Source organism: Pristiophorus japonicus, chromosome 9 (assembly GCF_044704955.1).
Source record: "Pristiophorus japonicus isolate sPriJap1 chromosome 9, sPriJap1.hap1, whole genome shotgun sequence".
In the NCBI taxonomy this organism is placed as follows: domain Eukaryota; kingdom Metazoa; phylum Chordata; class Chondrichthyes; family Pristiophoridae; genus Pristiophorus; species Pristiophorus japonicus.
The window spans coordinates 82112043-82130228 of NC_091985.1; positions in this window are offsets into that span (position 1 = coordinate 82112043).

Consider the following 18186-nt stretch of genomic DNA (forward strand, 5'->3'; position numbering starts at 1 on the left):
AGGATACAGGGTGAGAGGTGAGCAGGGTATGGTGCAGTACAGGAGAGAGAGGTGAGAGGTGAGCAGGGTATGGTGCAGTACAGGATACAGGGTGAGAGGTGAGCAGGGTATGGTGCAGTACAGGATACAGGGTGAGGGGTGAGCAGGGTATTGTGCAGTACAGGATACAGGGTGAGAGGTGACTAGGGTATGGTGCAGTACAGGATACAGGGTGAGGGGTGAGCAGGGTATGGTACAGTACAGTAGAGAGGGGTGAGAGGTGAGCAGGGTATGGTGCAGTACAGGATAGAGGGTGAGGGGTGAGCAGGCTATGGTGCAGTACAGGATACAGGGTGAGAGGTGAGCAGGTTATGGTGCAGTACAGGATACAGGGTGAGGGGTGAGCAGGGTATTGTGCAGTACAGGATACAGGGTGAGGGGTGAGCAGGGTATGGTGCAGTACAGGATACAGGGTGAGAGGTGAGCAGGGTATCGTGCAGTACAGGAGAGAGAGGTGAGAGGTGAGCCGGGTATAGTGCAGTACAGGATACAAAGTGAGGGGTGAGCAGGGTATGGTGCAGTACAGGATACAGGGTGAGAGGTGAGCAGGGTATGGTGCAGTACAGGATACAGGGTGAGAGGTGAGCAGGGTATGGTGCAGTACAGGATACAGGGTGAGAGGTGAGCAGGGTATGGTGCAGTGCAGGATGCAGGGTGAGGGGTGAGCAGGGTATGGTGCAGTACAGGAGAGAGGGGTGAGAGGTGAGCAGGGCATGGTGCAGTACAGGATACAGGGTGAGGGGTGAGCAGGGTATGGTGCAGTACAGGAGAGAGAGGTTAGAGGTGAGCAGGGTATGGTGCAGTAAAGGATACAGGGTGAGGGGTGAGCAGGGTATGGTGCAGTACAGGAGAGAGAGGTTAGAGGTGAGCAGGGTATGGTGCAGTAAAGGATACAGGGTGAGGGGTGAGCAGGGTATGGTGCAGTACAGGATACAGGGTGAGGGGTGAGCAGCGTATGGTGCAGTACAGGAGAGAGAGGTGAGAGGTGAGCAGGGTATGGTGCAGTACAGGAGAGAGAGGTGAGAGGTGAGCAGGGTATGGTGCAGTATAGGAGAGAGATGTGAGAAGTGAGCAGGATATGGTGCAGTACAGGAGAGAGGGGTGAGAGGTGAGCAGGGTATGGTGCAGTACAGGAGAGAGGGGTGAGAGGTGAGCAGGGTATGGTGCAGTACAGGAGAGACGGGTGAGAGGTGAGCAGGGTATGGTGCAGTACAGGATATAGGGTGAGGGGTGAGCAGGGTATGGTGTAGTACAGGATACAGGGTGAGGGGTGAGCAGGGTATGGTGCAGTAGAGGATACAGGGTGAGGGGTGAGCAGGGTATGGTGCAGTACAGGATACAGGGTGAGAGGTGAGCAGGGTATGGTGCAGTACAGGAGAGAGAGGTGAGAGGTGAGCAGGGTATGGTGCAGTACAGGAGAGAGGGGTGAGAGGTGAGCAGGGTATGGTGCAGTACAGGATACAGGACGAGGGGTGAGCAGGGTGTGGTGCAGGAGAGGAGAGAGAGGTTAGAGGTGAGCAGGGTATGGTGCAGTAAAGGATACAGGGTGAGGGGTGAGGAGGGTATGGTGCAGTACAGGATACAGTGTGAGAGGTGAGCAGGGTATGGTGCAGTACAGGAGTGAGAGGTGAGCAGGGTATGGTGCAGTACAGGAGAGATGGGTGAGAGGTGAGCAGGGTATGGTGCAGTACAAGATACAGGGTGAGGGGTGAGCAGGGTATGGTGCAGTACAGGATACAGGGTGAGGGGTGAGCAGGGTATGGTGCAGTACAGGATACAGGGTGAGGGGTGAGCAGGGTATGGTGCAGTACAGGAGAGAGAGGTGAGAGGTGAGCAGGGTATGGTGCAGTACAGGGTGAGGGGTGAGCAGGGTATGGTGCAGTACAGGAGAGAGAGGTGAGAGGTGAGCAGGGCATGGTGCAGTACAGGAGAGAGAGGTGAGAAGTGAGCAGGATATGGTGCAGTACAGGAGAGAGGGGTGAGAGGTGAGCAGGGTATGGTGCAGTACAGGAGAGAGGGGTGAGAGGTGAGCAGGGTATGGTGCAGTACAGGAGAGAGGGGTGAGAGGTGAGCAGGGTATGGTGCAGTACAGGATATAGGGTGAGGGGTGAGCAGGGTATGGTGCAGTACAGGAGAGAGAGGTGAGGGGTGAGCAGGGTATGGTGCATTACAGGATACAGGGTGAGGGGTGAGCAGGGTCTGGTGCAGTACAGGATACAGGGTGAGGGGTGAGCAGGGTCTGGTGCTGTACAGGATACAGGGTGAGGGGTGAGCAGGGTATGGTGCAGTACAGGATACAGGGTGAGGGGTGAGCAGGGTATGGTGCAGTACAGGAGAGAGAGGTGAGGGGTGAGCAGGGTATGGTGCAGTACAGGAGAGAGAGGTTAGAGGTGAGCAGGGTGTGGTGCAGTAAAGGATACAGGGTGAGGGGTGAGCAGGATATGGTGCAGTACAGGAGAGAGGGGTGAGAGGTGAGCAGGTTATAGTGCAGTACAGGAGAGAGGGGTTAGAGGTGAGCAGGGTATGGTGCAGTACAGGAGAGAGGGGTGAGAGGTGAGCAGGGTATGGTGCAGTACAGGATATAGGGTGAGGGGTGAGCAGGGTATGGTGCAGTACAGCGGAGAGAGGTGAGAGGTGAGCAGGGTATGGTGCAGTACAGGAGAGAGAGGTGAGAAGTGAGCAGGAATGGTGCAGTACAGGAGAGAGGGGTGAGAGGTGAGCAGGATATGGTGCAGTACAGGAGAGAGGGGTGAGAGGTGAGCAGGGTATGGTGCAGTACAGGAGAGAGGGGTGAGAGGTGAGCAGGGTATGGTGCAGTACAGGATACAGGGTGAGGGGTGAGCAGGGTATGGTGCAGTACAGGAGAGAGAGGTGAGAGGTGAGCAGGGTATGGTGCAGTACAGGATACAGGGTGAGGAGTGAGCAGGGTATGGTGCAGTACAGGATACAGGGTGAGGGGTGAGCAGGGTATGGTGCAGTACAGGATACAGGGTGAGGGGTGAGCAGGGTATGGTGCAGTACAGGATACAGGGTGAGAGGTGAGCAGGGTATCGTGCAGTACAGGAGAGATAGGTGAGAGGTGAGCCGGGTATAGTGCAGTACAGGATACAGGGTGAGGGGTGAGCAGGGTATGGTGCAGTGCAGGATACAGGGTGAGGAGTGAGCAGGGTATGGTGCAGTACAGGATACAGGGTGAGGGATGAGCAGGGTATGGTGCAGTACAGGATACAGGGTGAGAGGTGAGCAGGGTATGGTGCAGTACAGGATACAGAGTGAGGGGTGAGCAGGGTATGGTGCAGTACAGGATACAGGGTGAGGGGTGAGCAGGGTATGGTGCAGTACAGGATACAGGGTGAGAGGTGAGCAGGGTATGGTGCAGTACAGGAGAGAGAGGTGAGAGGTGAGCAGGGTATGGTGCAGTACAGGATACAGGGTGAGAGGTGAGCAGGGTATGGTGCAGTACAGGATACAGGGTGAGGGGTGAGCAGGGTATTGTGCAGTACAGGATACAGGGTGAGAGGTGACTAGGGTTTGGTGCAGTACAGGATACAGGGTGAGGGGTGAGCAGGGTATGGTACAGTACAGTAGAGAGGGGTGAGAGGTGAGCAGGGTATGGTGCAGTACAGGATACAGGGTGAGGGGTGAGCAGGGTATAGTGCAGTACTGGAGAGAGAGGTGAGAGGTGAGCAGGATATCATGCAGTACAGGATACAGGGTGAGAGGTGAGCAGGGTATGGTGCAGTACAGGATAGAGGGTGAGGGGTGAGCAGGGTATTGTGCAGTACAGGATACAGGGTGAGGGGTGAGCAGGGTATGGTGCAGTACAGGATACAGGGTGAGAGGTGAGCAGGGTATCGTGCAGTACAGGAGAGAGAGGTGAGAGGTGAGCCGGGTATAGTGCAGTACAGGATACAAAGTGAGGGGTGAGCAGGGTATTGTGCAGTACAGGATACAGGGTGAGGGGTGAGCAGGGTATGGTGCAGTACAGGATACAGGGTGAGAGGTGAGCAGGGTATCGTGCAGTACAGGAGAGAGAGGTGAGAGGTGAGCCGGGTATAGTGCAGTACAGGATACAAAGTGAGGGGTGAGCAGGGTATGGTGCAGTACAGGATACAGGGTGAGAGGTGAGCAGGGTATGGTGCAGTACAGGATACAGGGTGAGGGGTGAGCAGGGTATGGTGCAGTACAGGATACAGGGTGAGAGGTGAGCAGGGTATGGTGCAGTACAGGAGAGAGAGGTGAGAGGTGAGCAGGGTATGGTGCAGTACAGGATACAGGGTGAGAGGTGAGCAGGGTATGGTGCAGTACAGGATACAGGGTGAGGGGTGAGCAGGGTATTGTGCAGTACAGGATACAGGGTGAGAGGTGACTAGGGTATGGTGCAGTACAGGATACAGGGTGAGGGGTGAGCAGGGTATGGTGCAGTAGAGGATACAGGGTGAGGGGTGAGCAGGGTATGGTGCAGTACAGGATACAGGGTGAGAGGTGAGCAGGGTATGGTGCAGTACAGGAGAGAGAGGTGAGAGGTGAGCCGGGTATAGTGCAGTACAGGATATAGAGTGAGGGGTGAGCAGGGTATGGTGCAGTACAGGAGAGAGAGGTGAGGGGTGAGCAGGGTATGGTGCATTACAGGATACAGGGTGAGGGGTGAGCAGGGTCTGGTGCAGTACAGGATACAGGGTGAGGGGTGAGCAGGGTCTGGTGCTGTACAGGATACAGGGTGAGGGGTGAGCAGGGTATGGTGCAGTACAGGATACAGGGTGAGGGGTGAGCAGGGTATGGTGCAGTACAGGAGAGAGAGGTGAGGGGTGAGCAGGGTATGGTGCAGTACAGGAGAGAGAGGTTAGAGGTGAGCAGGGTGTGGTGCAGTAAAGGATACAGGGTGAGGGGTGAGCAGGATATGGTGCAGTACAGGAGAGAGGGGTGAGAGGTGAGCAGGGTATAGTGCAGTACAGGAGAGAGGGGTTAGAGGTGAGCAGGGTATGGTGCAGTACAGGAGAGAGGGGTGAGAGGTGAGCAGGGTATGGTGCAGTACAGGATATAGGGTGAGGGGTGAGCAGGGTATGGTGCAGTACAGCGGAGAGAGGTGAGAGGTGAGCAGGGTATGGTGCAGTACAGGAGAGAGAGGTGAGAAGTGAGCAGGAATGGTGCAGTACAGGAGAGAGGGGTGAGAGGTGAGCAGGATATGGTGCAGTACAGGAGAGAGGGGTGAGAGGTGAGCAGGGTATGGTGCAGTACAGGAGAGAGGGGTGAGAGGTGAGCAGGGTATGGTGCAGTACAGGATACAGGGTGAGGGGTGAGCAGGGTATGGTGCAGTACAGGAGAGAGAGGTGAGAGGTGAGCAGGGTATGGTGCAGTACAGGATACAGGGTGAGGAGTGAGCAGGGTATGGTGCAGTACAGGATACAGGGTGAGGGGTGAGCAGGGTATGGTGCAGTACAGGATACAGGGTGAGGGGTGAGCAGGGTATGGTGCAGTACAGGATACAGGGTGAGAGGTGAGCAGGGTATCGTGCAGTACAAGAGAGATAGGTGAGAGGTGAGCCGGGTATAGTGCAGTACAGGATACAGGGTGAGGGGTGAGCAGGGTATGGTGCAGTGCAGGATACAGGGTGAGGAGTGAGCAGGGTATGGTGCAGTACAGGATACAGGGTGAGGGATGAGCAGGGTATGGTGCAGTACAGGATACAGGGTGAGAGGTGAGCAGGGTATGGTGCAGTACAGGATACAGAGTGAGGGGTGAGCAGGGTATGGTGCAGTACAGGATACAGGGTGAGGGGTGAGCAGGGTATGGTGCAGTACAGGATACAGGGTGAGAGGTGAGCAGGGTATGGTGCAGTACAGGAGAGAGAGGTGAGCAGGGTATGGTGCAGTACAGGATACAGGGTGAGAGGTGAGCAGGGTATGGTGCAGTACAGGATACAGGGTGAGGGGTGAGCAGGGTATTGTGCAGTACAGGATACAGGGTGAGAGGTGACTAGGGTTTGGTGCAGTACAGGATACAGGGTGAGGGGTGAGCAGGGTATGGTACAGTACAGTAGAGAGGGGTGAGAGGTGAGCAGGGTATGGTGCAGTACAGGATACAGGGTGAAGGGTGAGCAGGGTATAGTGCAGTACTGGAGAGAGAGGTGAGAGGTGAGCAGGATATCATGCAGTACAGGATACAGGGTGAGAGGTGAGCAGGGTATGGTGCAGTACAGGATAGAGGGTGAGGGGTGAGCAGGGTATGGTGCAGTACAGGATAGAGGGTGAGGGGTGAGCAGGCTATGGTGCAGTACAGGATACAGGGTGAGAGGTGAGCAGGTTATGGTGCAGTACAGGATACAGGGTGAGGGGTGAGCAGGGTATTGTGCAGTACAGGATACAGGGTGAGGGGTGAGCAGGGTATGGTGCAGTACAGGATACAGGGTGAGAGGTGAGCAGGGTATCGTGCAGTACAGGAGAGAGAGGTGAGAGGTGAGCCGGGTATAGTGCAGTACAGGATACAAAGTGAGGGGTGAGCAGGGTATGGTGCAGTACAGGATACAGGGTGAGAGGTGAGCAGGGTATGGTGCAGTACAGGATACATGGTGAGGGGTGAGCAGGGTATGGTGCAGTACAGGATACAGGGTGAGAGGTGAGCAGGGTATGGTGCAGTACAGGAGAGAGAGGTGAGAGGTGAGCAGGGTATGGTGCAGTACAGGATACAGGGTGAGAGGTGAGCAGGGTATGGTGCAGTACAGGATACAGGGTGAGGGGTGAGCAGGGTATTGTGCAGTACAGGATACAGGGTGAGAGGTGACTAGGGTATGGTGCAGTACAGGATACAGGGTGAGGGGTGAGCAGGGTATGGTGCAGTAGAGGATACAGGGTGAGGGGTGAGCAGGGTATGGTGCAGTACAGGATACAGGGTGAGAGGTGAGCAGGATATGGTGCAGTACAGGAGAGAGAGGTGAGAGGTGAGCAGGGTATGGTGCAGTACAGGAGAGAGGGGTGAGAGGTGAGCAGGGTATGGTGCAGTACAGGATACAGGACGAGGGGTGAGCAGGGTGTGGTGCAGGAGAGGAGAGAGAGGTTAGAGGTGAGCAGGGTATGGTGCAGTAAAGGATACAGGGTGAGGGGTGAGGAGGGTATGGTGCAGTACAGGATACAGGGTGAGAGGTGAGCAGGGTATGGTGCAGTACAGGAGTGAGAGGTGAGCAGGGTATGGTGCAGTACAGGAGAGAGGGGTGAGAGGTGAGCAGGGTATGGTGCAGTACAAGATACAGGGTGAGGGGTGAGCAGGGTATGGTGCAGTACAGGATACAGGGTGAGGGGTGAGCAGGGTATGGTGCAGTACAGGAGAGAGAGGTGAGAGGTGAGCAGGGTATGGTGCAGTACAGGGTGAGGGGTGAGCAGGGTATGGTGCAGTACAGGAGAGAGAGGTGAGAGGTGAGCAGGGCATGGTGCAGTACAGGAGAGAGAGGTGAGAAGTGAGCAGGATATGGTGCAGTACAGGAGAGAGGGGTGAGAGGTGAGCAGGGTATGGTGCAGTACAGGAGAGAGGGGTGAGAGGTGAGCAGGGTATGGTGCAGTACAGGAGAGAGGGGTGAGAGGTGAGCAGGGTATGGTGCAGTACAGGATATAGGGTGAGGGGTGAGCAGGGTATGGTGCAGTACAGGAGAGAGAGGTGAGAGGTGAGCAGGGTATGGTGCATTACAGGATACAGGGTGAGGGGTGAGCAGGGTGTGGTGCAGTACAGGATACAGGGTGAGGGGTGAGCAGGGTATGGTGCAGTACAGGATACAGGGTGAGGGGTGAGCAGGGTCTGGTGCAGTACAGGAGTGAGAGGTGAGAGGTGAGCACAGTATGGTGCAGTACAGGAGAGAGGGGTGAGAGGTGAGCAGGGTATGGTGCAGTACAGGAGAGAGGGGTGAGAGGTGAGCAGGGTATGGTGCAGTACAAGATACAGGGTGAGGGGTGAGCAGGGTCTGGTGCAGTACAGGATACAGGGTGAGGGGTGAGCAGTGTATGGTGCAGTACAGGATACAGGGTGAGGGGTGAGCAGGGTATGGTGCAGTGCAGGAGAGAGAGGTGAGGGGTGAGCAGTGTATGGTGCAGTACAGGAGAGAGAGGTTAGAGGTGAGCAGGGTATGGTGCAGTAAAGGATACAGGGTGAGGGGTGAGCAGGATATGGTGCAGTACAGGAGAGAGGGGTGAGAGGTGAGCAGGGTATGGTGCAGTACAGGAGAGAGGGGTTAGAGGTGAGCAGGGTATGGTGCAGTACAGGAGAGAGGGGTGAGAGGTGAGCAGGGTATGGTGCAGTACAGGATATAGGGTGAGGGGTGAGCAGGGTATGGTGTAGTACAGCAGAGAGAGGTGAGAGGTGAGCAGGGTATGGTGCAGTACAGGAGAGAGAGGTGAGAAGTGAGCAGGAATGGTGCAGTACAGGAGAGAGGGGTGAGAGGTGAGCAGGATATGGTGCAGTACAGGAGAGAGGGGTGAGAGGTGAGCAGGGTATGGTGCAGTACAGGAGAGAGGGGTGAGAGGTGAGCAGGGTATGGTGCAGTACAGGATACAGGGTGAGGGGTGAGCAGGGTATGGTGCAGTACAGGAGAGAGAGGTGAGAGGTGAGCAGGGTATGGTGCAGTACAGGATACAGGGTGAGGGGTGAGCAGGGTATGGTGCAGTACAGGATACAGGGTGAGGGGTGAGCAGGGTATGGTGCAGTACAGGATACAGGGTGAGGGGTGAGCAGGGTATGGTGCAGTACAGGATACAGGGTGAGAGGTGAGCAGGGTATCGTGCAGTACAGGAGAGATAGGTGAGAGGTGAGCCGGGTATAGTGCAGTACAGGATACAGGGTGAGGGGTGAGCAGGGTATGGTGCAGTGCAGGATACAGGGTGAGGAGTGAGCAGGGTATGGTGCAGTACAGGATACAGGGTGAGGGATGAGCAGGGTATGGTGCAGTACAGGATACAGGGTGAGAGGTGAGCAGGGTATGGTGCAGTACAGGATACAGAGTGAGGGGTGAGCAGGGTATGGTGCAGTACAGGATACAGGGTGAGGGGTGAGCAGGGTATGGTGCAGTACAGGATACAGGGTGAGAGGTGAGCAGGGTATGGTGCAGTACAGGAGAGAGAGGTGAGAGGTGAGCAGGGTATGGTGCAGTACAGGATACAGGGTGAGAGGTGAGCAGGGTATGGTGCAGTACAGGATACAGGGTGAGGGGTGAGCAGGGTATTGTGCAGTACAGGATACAGGGTGAGAGGTGACTAGGGTATGGTGCAGTACAGGATACAGGGTGAGGGGTGAGCAGGGTATGGTACAGTACAGTAGAGAGGGGTGAGAGGTGAGCAGGGTATGGTGCAGTACAGGATACAGGGTGAGGGGTGAGCAGGGTATGGTGCAGTACTGGAGAGAGAGGTGAGAGGTGAGCAGGATATGGTGCAGTACAGGATACAGGGTGAGAGGTTAGCAGGGTATGGTGCAGTACAGGATAGAGGGTGAGGGGTGAGCAGGGTATGGTGCAGTACAGGATAGAGGGTGAGGGGTGAGCAGGCTATGGTGCAGTACAGGATACAGGGTGAGAGGTGAGCAGGTTATGGTGCAGTACAGGATACAGGGTGAGGGGTGAGCAGGGTATTGTGCAGTACAGGATACAGGGTGAGGGGTGAGCAGGGTATGGTGCAGTACAGGATACAGGGTGAGAGGTGAGCAGGGTATCGTGCAGTACAGGAGAGAGAGGTGAGAGGTGAGCCGGGTATAGTGCAGTACAGGATACAAAGTGAGGGGTGAGCAGGGTATGGTGCAGTACAGGATACAGGGTGAGAGGTGAGCAGGGTATGGTGCAGTACAGGATACAGGGTGAGAGGTGAGCAGGGTATGGTGCAGTACAGGATACAGGGTGAGAGGTGAGCAGGGTATGGTGCAGTGCAGGATGCAGGGTGAGGGGTGAGCAGGGTATGGTGCAGTACAGGAGAGAGGGGTGAGAGGTGAGCAGGGCATGGTGCAGTACAGGATACAGGGTGAGGGGTGAGCAGGGTATGGTGCAGTACAGGAGAGAGAGGTTAGAGGTGAGCAGGGTATGGTGCAGTAAAGGATACAGGGTGAGGGGTGAGCAGGGTATGGTGCAGTACAGGAGAGAGAGGTTAGAGGTGAGCAGGGTATGGTGCAGTAAAGGATACAGGGTGAGGGGTGAGCAGGGTATGGTGCAGTACAGGATACAGGGTGAGGGGTGAGCAGGGTATGGTGCAGTACAGGAGAGAGAGGTGAGAGGTGAGCAGGGTATGGTGCAGTACAGGAGAGAGAGGTGAGAGGTGAGCAGGGTATGGTGCAGTATAGGAGAGAGATGTGAGAAGTGAGCAGGATATGGTGCAGTACAGGAGAGAGGGGTGAGAGGTGAGCAGGGTATGGTGCAGTACAGGAGAGAGGGGTGAGAGGTGAGCAGGGTATGGTGCAGTACAGGAGAGACGGGTGAGAGGTGAGCAGGGTATGGTGCAGTACAGGATATAGGGTGAGGGGTGAGCAGGGTATGGTGTAGTACAGGATACAGGGTGAGGGGTGAGCAGGGTATGGTGCAGTAGAGGATACAGGGTGAGGGGTGAGCAGGGTATGGTGCAGTACAGGATACAGGGTGAGAGGTGAGCAGGGTATGGTGCAGTACAGGAGAGAGGGGTTAGAGGTGAGCAGGGTATGGTGCAGTACAGGAGAGAGGGGTGAGAGGTGAGCAGGGTATGGTGCAGTACAGGATATAGGGTGAGGGGTGAGCAGGGTATGGTGCAGTACAGCAGAGAGAGGTGAGAGGTGAGCAGGGTAAGGTGCAGTACAGGAGAGAGAGGTGAGAAGTGAGCAGGAATGGTGCAGTACAGGAGAGAGGGGTGAGAGGTGAGCAGGATATGGTGCAGTACAGGAGAGAGGGGTGAGAGGTGAGCAGGGTATGGTGCAGTACAGGAGAGAGGGGTGAGAGGTGAGCAGGGTATGGTGCAGTACAGGATACAGGGTGAGGGGTGAGCAGGGTATGGTGCAGTACAGGAGAGAGAGGTGAGAGGTGAGCAGGGTATGGTGCAGTACAGGATACAGGGTGAGGAGTGAGCAGGGTATGGTGCAGTACAGGATACAGGGTGAGGGGTGAGCAGGGTATGGTGCAGTACAGGATACAGGGTGAGGGGTGAGCAGGGTATGGTGCAGTTCAGGATACAGGGTGAGAGGTGAGCAGGGTATCGTGCAGTACAGGAGAGATAGGTGAGAGGTGAGCCGGGTATAGTGCAGTACAGGATACAGGGTGAGGGGTGAGCAGGGTATGGTGCAGTGCAGGATACAGGGTGAGGAGTGAGCAGGGTATGGTGCAGTACAGGATACAGGGTGAGGGATGAGCAGGGTATGGTGCAGTACAGGATACAGGGTGAGAGGTGAGCAGGGTATGGTGCAGTACAGGATACAGAGTGAGGGGTGAGCAGGGTATGGTGCAGTACAGGATACAGGGTGAGGGGTGAGCAGGGTATGGTGCAGTACAGGATACAGGGTGAGAGGTGAGCAGGGTATGGTGCAGTACAGGAGAGAGAGGTGAGAGGTGAGCAGGGTATGGTGCAGTACAGGATACAGGGTGAGAGGTGAGCAGGGTATGGTGTAGTACAGCAGAGAGAGGTGAGAGGTGAGCAGGGTATGGTGCAGTACAGGAGAGAGAGGTGAGAAGTGAGCAGGAATGGTGCAGTACAGGAGAGAGGGGTGAGAGGTGAGCAGGATATGGTGCAGTACAGGAGAGAGGGGTGAGAGGTGAGCAGGGTATGGTGCAGTACAGGAGAGAGGGGTGAGAGGTGAGCAGGGTATGGTGCAGTACAGGATACAGGGTGAGGGGTGAGCAGGGTATGGTGCAGTACAGGAGAGAGAGGTGAGAGGTGAGCAGGGTATGGTGCAGTACAGGATACAGGGTGAGGGGTGAGCAGGGTATGGTGCAGTACAGGATACAGGGTGAGGGGTGAGCAGGGTATGGTGCAGTACAGGATACAGGGTGAGGGGTGAGCAGGGTATGGTGCAGTACAGGATACAGGGTGAGAGGTGAGCAGGGTATCGTGCAGTACAGGAGAGATAGGTGAGAGGTGAGCCGGGTAAGGTGCAGTACAGGATACAGGGTGAGAGGTGAGCAGGGTATGGTGCAGTGCAGGATACAGGGTGAGGAGTGAGCAGGGTATGGTGCAGTACAGGATACAGGGTGAGGGATGAGCAGGGTATGGTGCAGTACAGGATACAGGGTGAGAGGTGAGCAGGGTATGGTGCAGTACAGGATACAGAGGGAGGGGTGAGCAGGGTATGGTGCAGTACAGGATACAGGGTGAGGGGTGAGCAGGGTATGGTGCAGAACAGGATACAGGGTGAGAGGTGAGCAGGGTATGGTGCAGTACAGGAGAGAGAGGTGAGAGGTGAGCAGGGTATGGTGCAGTACAGGATACAGGGTGAGAGGTGAGCAGGGTATGGTGCAGTACAGGATACAGGGTGAGGGGTGAGCAGGGTATTGTGCAGTACAGGATACAGGGTGAGAGGTGACTAGGGTATGGTGCAGTACAGGATACAGGGTGAGGGGTGAGCAGGGTATGGTACAGTACAGTAGAGAGGGGTGAGAGGTGAGCAGGGTATGGTGCAGTACAGGATACAGGGTGAGGGGTGAGCAGGGTATGGTGCAGTACTGGAGAGAGAGGTGAGAGGTGAGCAGGATATGGTGCAGTACAGGATACAGGGTGAGTGGTGAGCAGGGTATGGTGCAGTACAGGATAGAGGGTGAGGGGTGAGCAGGGTATGGTGCAGTACAGGATAGAGGGTGAGGGGTGAGCAGGCTATGGTGCAGTACAGGATACAGGGTGAGAGGTGAGCAGGTTATGGTGCAGTACAGGATACAGGGTGAGGGGTGAGCAGGGTATTGTGCAGTACAGGATACAGGGTGAGGGGTGAGCAGGGTATGGTGCAGTACAGGATACAGGGTGAGAGGTGAGCAGGGTATCGTGCAGTACAGGAGAGAGAGGTGAGAGGTGAGCCGGGTATAGTGCAGTACAGGATACAAAGTGAGGGGTGAGCAGGGTATGGTGCAGTACAGGATACAGGGTGAGAGGTGAGCAGGGTATGGTGCAGTACAGGATACAGGGTGAGAGGTGAGCAGGGTATGGTGCAGTACAGGATACAGGGTGAGAGGTGAGCAGGGTATGGTGCAGTGCAGGATGCAGGGTGAGGGGTGAGCAGGGTATGGTGCAGTACAGGAGAGAGGGGTGAGAGGTGAGCAGGGCATGGTGCAGTACAGGATACAGGGTGAGGGGTGAGCAGGGTATGGTGCAGTACAGGAGAGAGAGGTTAGAGGTGAGCAGGGTATGGTGCAGTAAAGGATACAGGGTGAGGGGTGAGCAGGGTATGGTGCAGTACAGGAGAGAGAGGTTAGAGGTGAGCAGGGTATGGTGCAGTAAAGGATACAGGGTGAGGGGTGAGCAGGGTATGGTGCAGTACAGGATACAGGGTGAGGGGTGAGCAGGGTATGGTGCAGTACAGGAGAGAGAGGTGAGAGGTGAGCAGGGTATGGTGCAGTACAGGAGAGAGAGGTGAGAGGTGAGCAGGGTATGGTGCAGTATAGGAGAGAGATGTGAGAAGTGAGCAGGATATGGTGCAGTACAGGAGAGAGGGGTGAGAGGTGAGCAGGGTATGGTGCAGTACAGGAGAGAGGGGTGAGAGGTGAGCAGGGTATGGTGCAGTACAGGAGAGACGGGTGAGAGGTGAGCAGGGTATGGTGCAGTACAGGATATAGGGTGAGGGGTGAGCAGGGTATGGTGTAGTACAGGATACAGGGTGAGGGGTGAGCAGTGTATGGTGCAGTAGAGGATACAGGGTGAGGGGTGAGCAGGGTATGGTGCAGTACAGGATACAGGGTGAGAGGTGAGCAGGGTATGGTGCAGTACAGGAGAGAGGGGTTAGAGGTGAGCAGGGTATGGTGCAGTACAGGAGAGAGGGGTGAGAGGTGAGCAGGGTATGGTGCAGTACAGGATATAGGGTGAGGGGTGAGCAGGGTATGGTGCAGTACAGCAGAGAGAGGTGAGAGGTGAGCAGGGTAAGGTGCAGTACAGGAGAGAGAGGTGAGAAGTGAGCAGGAATGGTGCAGTACAGGAGAGAGGGGTGAGAGGTGAGCAGGATATGGTGCAGTACAGGAGAGAGGGGTGAGAGGTGAGCAGGGTATGGTGCAGTACAGGAGAGAGGGGTGAGAGGTGAGCAGGGTATGGTGCAGTACAGGATACAGGGTGAGGGGTGAGCAGGGTATGGTGCAGTACAGGAGAGAGAGGTGAGAGGTGAGCAGGGTATGGTGCAGTACAGGATACAGGGTGAGGAGTGAGCAGGGTATGGTGCAGTACAGGATACAGGGTGAGGGGTGAGCAGGGTATGGTGCAGTACAGGATACAGGGTGAGGGGTGAGCAGGGTATGGTGCAGTTCAGGATACAGGGTGAGAGGTGAGCAGGGTATCGTGCAGTACAGGAGAGATAGGTGAGAGGTGAGCCGGGTATAGTGCAGTACAGGATACAGGGTGAGGGGTGAGCAGGGTATGGTGCAGTGCAGGATACAGGGTGAGGAGTGAGCAGGGTATGGTGCAGTACAGGATACAGGGTGAGGGATGAGCAGGGTATGGTGCAGTACAGGATACAGGGTGAGAGGTGAGCAGGGTATGGTGCAGTACAGGATACAGAGTGAGGGGTGAGCAGGGTATGGTGCAGTACAGGATACAGGGTGAGGGGTGAGCAGGGTATGGTGCAGTACAGGATACAGGGTGAGAGGTGAGCAGGGTATGGTGCAGTACAGGAGAGAGAGGTGAGAGGTGAGCAGGGTATGGTGCAGTACAGGATACAGGGTGAGAGGTGAGCAGGGTATGGTGCAGTACAGGATACAGGGTGAGGGGTGAGCAGGGTATTGTGCAGTACAGGATACAGGGTGAGAGGTGACTAGGGTTTGGTGCAGTACAGGATACAGGGTGAGGGGTGAGCAGGGTATGGTACAGTACAGTAGAGAGGGGTGAGAGGTGAGCAGGGTATGGTGCAGTACAGGATACAGGGTGAGGGGTGAGCAGGGTATGGTGCAGTACTGGAGAGAGAGGTGAGAGGTGAGCAGGATATGGTGCAGTACAGGATACAGGGTGAGAGGTGAGCAGGGTATGGTGCAGTACAGGATAGAGGGTGAGGGGTGAGCAGGGTATGGTGCAGTACAGGATAGAGGGTGAGGGGTGAGCAGGCTATGGTGCAGTACAGGATACAGGGTGAGAGGTGAGCAGGTTATGGTGCAGTACAGGATACAGGGTGAGGGGTGAGCAGGGTATTGTGCAGTACAGGATACAGGGTGAGGGGTGAGCAGGGTATGGTGCAGTACAGGATACAGGGTGAGAGGTGAGCAGGGTATCGTGCAGTACAGGAGAGAGAGGTGAGAGGTGAGCCGGGTATAGTGCAGTACAGGATACAAAGTGAGGGGTGAGCAGGGTATGGTGCAGTACAGGATACAGGGTGAGAGGTGAGCAGGGTATGGTGCAGTACAGGATACAGGGTGAGGGGTGAGCAGGGTATGGTGCAGTACAGGATACAGGGTGAGAGGTGAGCAGGGTATGGTACAGTACAGTAGAGAGGGGTGAGAGGTGAGCAGGGTATGGTGCAGTACAGGATACAGGGTGAGGCGTGAGCAGGGTATGGTGCAGTACAGGATACAGGGTGAGAGGTGAGCAGGGTATCGTGCAGTACAGGATACAGGGTGAGGGATGAGCAGGGTATGGTGCAGTACAGGATACAGGGTGAGAGGTGAGCAGGGTCTGGTGCAGTACAGGATACAGAGTGAGGGGTGAGCAGGGTATGGTGCAGTACAGGATACAGGGTGAGAGGTGAGCAGGGTATGGTGCAGTACAGGAGAGAGAGGTGAGAGGTGAGCAGGGTATGGTGCAGTACAGGATACAGGGTGAGAGGTGAGCAGGGTATGGTGCAGTACAGGATACAGGGTGAGGGGTGAGCAGGGTATTGTGCAGTACAGGATACAGGGTGAGAGGTGACTAGGGGATGGTGCAGTACAGGATACAGGGTGAGGGGTGAGCAGGGTATGGTACAGTACAGTAGAGAGGGGTGAGAGGTGAGCAGGGTATGGTGCAGTACAGGATACAGGGTGAGGGGTGAGCAGGGTATGGTGCAGTACTGGAGAGAGAGGTGAGAGGTGAGCAGGATATGGTGCAGTACAGGATACAGGGTGAGAGGTGAGCAGGGTATGGTGCAGTACAGGATAGAGGGTGAGGGGTGAGCAGGGTATGGTGCAGTACAGGATAGAGGGTGAGAGGTGACTAGGGTATGGTGCAGTACAGGATACAGGGTGAGGGGTGAGCAGGGTATGGTACAGTACAGTAGAGAGGGGTGAGAGGTGAGCAGGGTATGGTGCAGTACAGGATACAGGGTGAGGGGTGAGCAGGGTATGGTGCAGTACTGGAGAGAGAGGTGAGAGGTGAGCAGGATATGGTGCAGTACAGGATACAGGGTGAGAGGTGAGCAGGGTATGGTGCAGTACAGGATAGAGGGTGAGGGGTGAGCAGGGTATGGTGCAGTACAGGATAGAGGGTGAGGGGTGAGCAGGCTATGGTGCAGTACAGGATACAGGGTGAGAGGTGAGCAGGTTATGGTGCAGTACAGGATACAGGGTGAGGGGTGAGCAGGGTATTGTGCAGTACAGGATACAGGGTGAGCGGTGAGCAGGGTATGGTGCAGTACAGGATACAGGGTGAGAGGTGAGCAGGGTATCGTGCAGTACAGGAGAGAGAGGTGAGAGGTGAGCCGGGTATAGTGCAGTACAGGATACAAAGTGAGGGGTGAGCAGGGTATGGTGCAGTACAGGAGAGACGGGTGAGAGGTGAGCAGGGTATGGTGCAGTACAGGAGAGACGGGTGAGAGGTGAGCAGGGTATGGTGCAGTACAGGATATAGGGTGAGGGGTGAGCAGGGTATGGTGCAGTACAGGATACAGGGTGAGGGGTGAGCAGGGTATGGTGCAGTAGAGGATACAGGGTGAGGGGTGAGCAGGGTATGGTGCAGTACAGGATACAGGACGAGGGGTGAGCAGGGTGTGGTGCAGGAGAGGAGAGAGAGGTTAGAGGTGAGCAGGGTATGGTGCAGTAAAGGATACAGGGTGAGGGGTGAGGAGGGTATGGTGCAGGACAGGATACAGGGTGAGAGGTGAGCAGGGTATGGTGCAGTACAGGAGTGAGAGGTGAGCAGGGTATGGTGCAGTACAGGAGAGAGGGGTGAGAGGTGAGCAGGGTATGGTGCAGTACAAGATACAGGGTGAGGGGTGAGCAGGGTATGGTGCAGTACAGGATACAGGGTGAGGGGTGAGCAGGGTATGGTGCAGTACAGGAGAGAGAGGTGAGAGGTGAGCAGGGTATGGTGCAGTACAGGGTGAGGGGTGAGCAGGGTATGGTGCAGTACAGGAGAGAGAGGTGAGAGGTGAGCAGGGCATGGTGCAGTACAGGAGAGAGAGGTGAGAAGTGAGCAGGATATGGTGCAGTACAGGAGAGAGGGGTGAGAGGTGAGCAGGGTATGGTGCAGTACAGGAGAGAGGGGTGAGAGGTGAGCAGGGTATGGTGCAGTACAGGAGAGAGGGGTGAGAGGTGAGCAGGGTATGGTGCAGTACAGGATATAGGGTGAGGGGTGAGCAGGGTATGGTGCAGTACAGGAGAGAGAGGTGAGAGGTGAGCAGGGTATGGTGCATTACAGGATACAGGGTGAGGGGTGAGCAGGGTCTGGTGCAGTACAGGATACAGGGTGAGGGGTGAGCAGGGTATGGTGCAGTACAGGATACAAGGTGAGGGGTGAGCAGGGTCTGGTGCAGTACAGGAGTGAGAGGTGAGAGGTGAGCACAGTATGGTGCAGTACAGGAGAGAGGGGTGAGAGGTGAGCAGGGTATGGTGCAGTACAGGAGAGAGGGGTGAGAGGTGAGCAGGGTATGGTGCAGTACAAGATACAGGGTGAGGGGTGAGCAGGGTCTGGTGCAGTACAGGATACAGGGTGAGGGGTGAGCAGGGTATGGTGCAGTACAGGATACAGGGTGAGGGGTGAGCAGGGTATGGTGCAGTGCAGGAGAGAGAGGTGAGGGGTGAGCAGGGTATGGTGCAGTACAGGAGAGAGAGGTTAGAGGTGAGCAGGGTATGGT